This window comes from Asterias amurensis, chromosome 10 (genome assembly GCF_032118995.1).
Source record: "Asterias amurensis chromosome 10, ASM3211899v1".
NCBI classification, from domain to species: Eukaryota; Metazoa; Echinodermata; class Asteroidea; order Forcipulatida; family Asteriidae; genus Asterias; species Asterias amurensis.
Genome location: NC_092657.1, coordinates 298,575 through 305,015, shown reverse-complemented (window position 1 = coordinate 305,015; position 6,441 = coordinate 298,575). Strand labels below are relative to the sequence as shown.

Below are 6,441 nucleotides of genomic sequence, written 5' to 3'. Positions count from 1 at the left end.
TGCTTTACCTGAGTAACGTTCAGTCATACAATAGTTGGGCTACTTACTGTTGCGGTTTGGTTTATTTCCGAGCTGGAGAATATTGAGAAAGGATCGTACTGTCCAGTTTTGTCATCGTTTAGTCACCGCTAAAGTATGCAATTTGGAACATCGTGGTGAAGAAGTCGTCAATTTTTGGTGCTAGAATCAGGTAAGAAATGTTTGATCGTTTTTAGATTTTTTGTGTAAAGAATTATTCGTTTAAGGTAAAACATTCAAAGATTGAGACAGTAGAAAAGACGATGAGAGAGTTTGGAAATTAAGAAGGCGGCAACGGCTAGTCATCTTGTCGTCTGCCTGGTGGTCGTACGTGTTGACCAATGGGCTGACACAGTGACACGGTGACACTGACAAGATGACAGTTGCTGACCCAATTTCAAGAAGATGAACTAACCTAAGGAATAAAAGGTTTAAAATGAGTGCTTTTGGTGGCATTCCCTTTTGTTTGGTTTGTGTTTTATCAATTGTTTTACTAAAATCATAAAAATGGGCGTTTTTTATTCTTGGTCATCAGTCAGTTAGTTTTTGTTTGGGAAATTAATTAGCAATTGAATTAGGGCCAGTGTTAATAAGGGTGGCCCAAATTAATTATTATTTGTTTGTAGAATTTAGCTTTTGCCAATTGCGTTGACCATGTTAGTTTATTACTTTAAAATAATAAAACAGTTAGGCCCTAGGCCAATTAAAACAAAAACAATTTAGTTAGGGTTGTTTTATTTTCCTTCTTTGAGGTTTGATCTTAAGCTTCTTGAATAGACTTGTTAGAGTGAGAATACTGAGATGTTGTATTTGTTAAAAAACTGAAGTAGGCCTAGGTAGGCCCCTAAACATTATAATTTATTCTTTGTTGTGATCAGAATTTGCCTAATATTAATAATAATAATAATAATACTTTATTTCAGTCTGCTCTGTACACACACTGAACAATTTCAATTCTATGTAGTTTAGAATAGAAGTAACAAAATCTATCAGTGCTCACTCAAAACAGCTTTTATCTAATTATTTTGAAATTGTTCATACAGAAATGTTTGATGAAATCACACGTACACAATTTACAATACAAAGACTTCCGTTTCATTTGTTTTTTCTTCAAATGTTTCACTACGCAGAATGTGTCAATATGTTGTATTGGCAAATAAATTGTGTGCGTCATAACGGCTTTGTCCTTGAGCTGTGAAGGTGGGTTGGGGGGGGGGGGGGGTAAGGAGGGGGCAGCAAAAGGTGAAATTAGGAATCACTGAGTGAATAGTGAATGTAGTGATGAGTCAGTCACTGTCTGGGGATATACCAAACTATCAATCATAACTTCAGTACAAAGTCCTTCATTACAAAGCCTTGAACTCGGAGATATTAAGAGGTAGGCCTATGCTGTAGATGGATTAAAGTGAAATATGATTCTGAAACAAAGAGCATCGATAACATTGTCAATAAGATTTGAGCCTACAATTTTATAAAGCTCTTAAATAGAAAATAGCCTACTGCTTGACAAATTTCTTTGGTAAGCAAAATTTAAGTAGGGCACCAGTATGAAACTAAAGGTAGTTTGGGCTGGTAACCTGTTTGTTAAGCAATACTTTACTGTACTTAGTAAGTTTTTGTGCTTTATGAAAGTTGGCCTAGGATGGTTGACAATATACTGAAACATAGGGGGCGGAGCGGATGGGGGCAAGGGTCAGACAGGTAAAATTGTCTATGCATGTAGGTCAATGAGTTAAATTTGGAGGCAAGGTTGCAAGAATACTGCTATAATTGTTGATGATTTGGTAGTCACAAAATAGTTAAATTGAGATTTTATTTATGTAAAAAATAACACTTTTACAAGTGTAGTTTGCTTTCACAGTTATCGCTAAAAATGAAACCTCCATTTTAAAGAACTGATGTTGCTCTCCCTTTAAGTATTTTGATGTTTACTTTGATGTGAAGGCCTCGGGATGAGTCAGCCCTCATGGCCTTCAGTCTAGGCAGTCAGAGAGAGCAGGGTCCCTGCTGTTTCAATGTTATAGAGAGTCCAATGTCTCATCATACAGTGTTTCCTTGAGCTCTCACCGTCTACTTAACAGATGGTCATATCCCAATGGACGGTTGTAGGGGTTTTCTACTCTGCCGAGACAAATCTATTGTATTTTTGTTTATAAATGTTTATTCTCCAAATGTTGACAGAACTCAACTCTTGAATTTTGTAAAACACGCTGAATATAATCACAAGGGAAATAAATAATAAATAAATAAATAGAAAGAAAGTTTTGGTCTTAATATAAATTAGGACAAGGTTAGCATGTTGGAGATGTAATTACTGGCTGTTTGACTATATGCCTACTAAAATTGAAGACACATAATTGTAAATTACAAAATGTACGAGTTCCCTTTTACTGACAATAGGTTTTGGGTTTCGATATTCCCTGTGAAAATATCTGACACATCCTGCTCAGATAAAACTGACATTAATATTCCCTTTCATTTCAGTACATGGTTACTGTACGCCCTTACTGTAATTCCTGTCTCGTTAGATAATATTACATACTGTAGATCTAGACCCTCTATAAAATCAATGAAAATAAATTGTGAAAAATTAATTTTAGTTTGGTATTGTTAAATTCCTTTGTTGTTGGCATTTTGGGTTTTCCCAGTTGAGTCGTGCCCTACTTATTATGTGATGATCTCATCTTAATAATGAAATCACCAGACATTGTCATGAGTCCAAAGGCAATCAACCACATCCCATTCCCTGTACATGTACACGCCCTGGTTTGGTGGGGTGGGGGGGGGGGTCGGTGATCGGATGACTGGTCCCTCACAGCTCTAAAAACAGACATCAGAAGATAAAGTTCAAATTATCTTTAAAGCTGAGTAAGATTGCATGTAAACCTTCTGTTTTAGGCCTTCTTGTAATTTACAAGAAGACACCACGGTGTTGAAATAATGTACAATCTGTAGATGGTGATTCTTTTATTGAAACGAGCCAAATTTTATGGCTCTCGGTGATGGCTCTGTAGTCTGCTTACCGTAATTAAAGAATGCAGTTAGCAAGGAATTTTAGCTTGTCAGTGGGTATGCCTACTCCAAGTTACTAGGCATTCTTTGCAAGCGGAGGAGGATGGTGATCGTTAGCCCAGAATAATTTGGCAGTAAGCAGAGCCATTGGCTCTAATGTTGTCATTTGGAAATTTGTTAAAAATTCTATCCTTACTTTCCTCGCCAGCCTGTCTGTCCTGCCAGTATTGCAGTTTATACCAACAACTTCAAATGACCCTGTAATTTTTTAAGGTCACAAATTTATTTATTTTTGTAAGAACAATCCTGAATCAGCTTTGGAATGTACAGGAAAATACTGGGACAAAGTGGGTACTTTTTTGTCTTGATCCCGTCTCTGTTGACATTGCCCTCAAGTATTTCATGGAATCGTTGGGCTGGACCTACTACATTGTACATCAGGTTATGAAATGGTAGGGCTGGGCCTACATCAGGTTGTGAAATGTTGTCTTCATAATAATCAGCTATTTCCAATTGACAAATGTATTGAGAATGGTACATACTACACATTTGTACAGAAATGTCTTCAAGACGACTTCACACTCACTTGAAGTTTTACATGACAAACCACCTGCCTACCTAAAGCTACACGTAGCCTATCCTGTAAAATTCAATCATGCCGATTTTCCATTACAATCTAGAGTATTGGGGCACATGAACTTTACCCTTTCAGGTTTATGTGATAGTGGTGGGTGTAGCTTTTATCAGATGTTATTTGTATACAATTTGGGGGCATTATTTACACTTCAAGGTTCAAATGTACTTTGTACAGGGACATTGTACGGATATGTGTGTAAATTTACTATCATGAATGTCAAAAAAGCAAGTAGGATTTTTTTTCCCATACTCTGTGAAAGGGATGTGTTGCTGTTAATCTACTGACAATCACATAAAAACATTTACTGAAGACATGGGTAGGTCTACATACTTTCAATTTCGTTTTAAAATGTTCCATTTTAGAAGAGAAAAAATTCCACTTCCGACAAAAAAGTGTTACCTCAGGGGTCTGTCTAAAACTTTAAGCCCAGTTTACCAAAACGTTCCTATTGTTTTTGAACGCAAATGAATGAAAGCAAATGAGGAGCATATGGAAATGTAAATTTGTCAGGTAAAAAAATAAATTAAACTGTAGATCAAGAGCCAGACACGTTATCATAAACTTTATGGCCTCGCTGAATGCAGTATTTCTCTATTGTAACTGTGTCAAAACACAGATCCCATAGGCCAGTACACTATACCTGCAATATGTGGAGTGCTTACATTTGCATTGTAAACAAAGTTGTTATGATTGCCAAGTATTCAAGCATGTATGCAGATGGTCGGTTATTTACTTTATGGGATGTGTAAGTTATTCATGAATTGTATACAATGCATTCTTGATAGAAAGGGCCGAGCATGCCTAGTGTGGTTCCAGCGCTAGACACCCAGGCCTGTACGCTTCATTTTTGGAAGGACAAGGGCACCACACCATGAGGAATTTTTTTTTCTACTGGAGCATTTCAAGGGCACAAAGGCAATGACTAGGGGGCAGGCAGTTGCCTCCGTTGCCTCCATCCATAAAGTTTAGAATAGCAGGCCTGCACTCTGCAGATTATTGTTAAACATAATTCCTTACTCTTGAATCCCTCACAGACTAAAGTCCTTTTCATTCACACTATAGAAGATCCTCGTGTTGAAAACGTCTGAACCATGTAATCAAAGTCATTCAAGCAATGGTTCTGGTGTGGCTGAATTGAACACAATGCGCTTGGTCTACAGTCTGGACTAACCTTTTCACACTACAACATTTCAACACGGTGAACTGATCCAAGTAGAGTGCTCAATCTGTGTTCTAACCATCTAACCCTGCTCGGGAGGTGGGTTGAGAACTCTAGCTCGGTGTAGAAATTCTAACGTTATTTTTCAAACTATTCCCTGACCTACTTATCAGGCCCCTATCTGATGCATTTACACGCCTTAGACCAAGGACCAGATAAGAGACATAATCTTTCTTCTGTTTTCATTCTAATATTGATGATAATGAGGACTACAGTTTTGATTTAATGAGAAGTTACCCAATACCCATTCATAATGTAGATCTGATAAATAAATAAAAACAGTCCACATATGGATTTCGTTGTTAAGTTGGACTAAATTAACTATTTATAATTTAGGGCAGTAAATAATCAGAAAGTGTCCTAGAGAGATCTCAAGGGGTCACAAAAATGTGGTTCATCTTTGGCCCGAGATTTACTGCGCATCTTGGATTTCTAGACCCCCTTTAATGAGTTGATTAATTAGTTTGCGGTTGTCTTTCATTGCTCAGCTTCAGCGATACCGCAAGATGAGAAGGATAAATTTAATTGCGATTGAATTTGAAACATGTGTATGAGTCATCTAATTGAGCGACATGGTCTTTGAGACTTTAATTTGGAGTGTCGTCAAGGTTTAGAGGTTTCTGAAGATAAATTGTTTCCTTAGTCCTTGAATAAAAGAAAAGGTTGCTTGACTATTTCAATTTGGTTTCGCAGAAAAGACAACACATATTCACCTAAAACATTTTAATATGAAAGCTTTCTTACAATTAAAGATTTGAATAGGCACATATTTTCACCAAAACAGAATACATCAAAATCACATTACCAAAAGATGAATACGTCACATATTTGTTGAAGCTTTTAGAGAAACAGTGAACACAAAATCGTTTGAAATTCATAGACTCCAAGAAGTGACCCCACCACACTGAATACACAAAATCCTTTTTAATAGATAATTTGTTTGATCAAGGTTTGATTGTTCCTGTAGACTACAGAACATACTTGGTTTCCAGGAACATTTCCCCTTCAACCCTACAAATATGCACAGCCCAACTGCAGTAGGTTTGTGGTTTTGCCCCAAGCTATTCAAAGTCTGGGAAAGTGCATTTTGTTCCATACTAGGCAAGCACGATTCCCTAATGACAGGGAAATTCCATACCAAGGCTGCATTTTTATTTCGTTAGTCATGGCATTGTAACCCGTTGCTTTTTAATGAAATTAACAGAAACAGTTTCAAATAATTGACAAACCGCTTTTATAGGGATGCCCATTTATGTACATCGTAGACCACGTACAGTCGGCTTTCATTTTAAAGCGCAATGGTTAGATAAAAAGTACAGATGGATGTCCCCAAACTCATTTGTGCTTTATGTTTCTTGTTTGGCTGTCCTCTTACTGGCCAGTCCGATCGACCTTGTTATATAACGAAAGTCGCCTGTACCACATCATCACAGTTCTCTTTTTAAAAAACACGTTATGTGAGGCAGAACAAAGACAAATCGTATCAACAAAAACAATCTAATAAATCTTCCAAAGAAATCAAATTTCAATATCTCTGAGTCAAATTTAAATTTGT

General features: G+C 36.8%; 1 protein-coding gene across 2 annotated transcripts in view; it reads left to right on the top strand.

The window, feature by feature from the left end:
* Positions 1-48: 48 nt before the first annotated feature.
* The window catches only part of LOC139943285 (uncharacterized), a 57,511-nt gene continuing 51,118 nt past the window's right edge, over positions 49-6,441 (top strand). For both annotated transcript variants that reach the window (XM_071940114.1, XM_071940113.1), the window contains exon 1: positions 49-190. The gene's annotated coding sequence lies outside the window, so the exon portion shown is untranslated. The remainder of the gene's footprint in view (positions 191-6,441) is intronic.